Source organism: Vombatus ursinus, unplaced genomic scaffold (genome assembly GCF_900497805.2).
Source record: "Vombatus ursinus unplaced genomic scaffold, bare-nosed wombat genome assembly UNPS02007517.1, whole genome shotgun sequence".
In the NCBI taxonomy this organism is placed as follows: Eukaryota; Metazoa; Chordata; class Mammalia; order Diprotodontia; family Vombatidae; genus Vombatus; species Vombatus ursinus.
The window spans coordinates 1-1,545 of NW_020947295.1; the positions used below are offsets into that span (position 1 = coordinate 1).

The window sequence follows — 1,545 nt, forward strand, 5'->3', positions numbered from 1 at the left end:
TCTTCACTCTAACTGGCCTCCCAGGGCTGGAAGACTCCCAACACTGGATGGTCCTTCTGCTTGGAGTCCTCTACACTGTCTCTATTGTGGGAAACACTCTAATTCTCTTCATTGTCAAAGAGGAACAAAGTCTGCACCAACCCATGCACTATTTCTTGTCCCTGCTTTTAGTCAATGACCTTGATGTGTCCTTACCCACACTGCCCTCAGTGTTAGCCACTTTCTGTTTCCATACCAAGAAGATAGCCTTTGATGCCTGCATGGCACAGATGTTCTTCATTCATTTTTTTCTCTTTCACGGAGTCTGGGATCTTACTGGCTATGAGCTTTGATCTTTATGTGGCTATCTGCAACCCACTGAGGTATTCTACCATTCTCAATGACACTCGAGTTGCACAAATGAGTCTGTTCATTGGTATCTGCAGCTTCTGTGTGGATTTTCCATTGCCCTTCCTGCTGAAGCGTCTGCCCTTTTGCAAAGCCACCATCTTGTCCCATGCTTACTGCCTACACCCAGACCTGATCCATCTACTCTGTGGGGACATCACTGTCAATAGCATATTTGGTCTCTGTGTTATCATCTCAACCTTTGTCCTGGATTCTGTGCTCATCCTCCTCTCTTACATGCTCATCCTCTGCTCTCTGATGGCCATTGCCTCTCAAGAAGAGAGGCTTAAAACTCTCGACACTCATGTGTCTCACATATGCGCAGTACTAATCTTCTATGTGCCCATGTTGGGTGTATCCATGGTTCACCGCTATGGCAGATATGCACCAACATACATGTACATATCAATGTCACTTATCTACCTCTTTGTCCCTCCCATGCTCAATCCTGTCATCTATTCTATCAAAACAAAGGAGATCCATAGGAAGCTCATCAGGTTATTCTCTGGGACTAAACTCTGAACAAGGAAGCTGGAAAAACAAACAAACAAACAAACACCAATAACACACAACATCATTCCATCAAGTTCATTGTGACTTTAAGTGTTGGTTTTACATTATCTACACAAAGATACTGGTGGCTGCCATTTGTATAAGCTCTAACATACTGGGTGTATATGATAATTTTTTTTAAGTTTTGAGTTCTAAATTACATATATATATATATATATATATATCTCCCTTCCTCCACTCCTTCTTCCCTGAGAAAGTAAGCAACCTGATAGACATTAAATATATATATATATATATATATATACAATCATGTAAATCATTTACACATTATTCATTTTGTCCAAGAAGACTTGAAGAAAAAAAAGAAAGAAAATGAAAAATAATATGCTTCAGTCTGTATTCAGAAACATTAGTTCTTTCTCTGGAGGCAGAGAACATGTTTCATCATGAGTCCTTTGGGATTGACTTGGATCATTGTACTGCTAACAACAGCTAAGTCATTCATAGTTGTTTGTCATAGGATATTGCAGTTACTGTGTACAATATTCTCTTGGTTCTGTTCACTTCACTTTCTATCAGTTCATGTAAGCCTCTCTAGGTCTTTCTGAAATCAGCCTGCTTGTCATTTCCTATAGCACAATAATA

General features: G+C 39.8%; 1 pseudogene; it reads left to right on the forward strand.

Moving 5' to 3' along the window:
* Positions 1-8: 8 nt before the first annotated feature.
* LOC114033850 lies at positions 9-909 on the forward strand (annotated as a pseudogene).
* Positions 910-1,545: the final 636 nt, after the last annotated feature.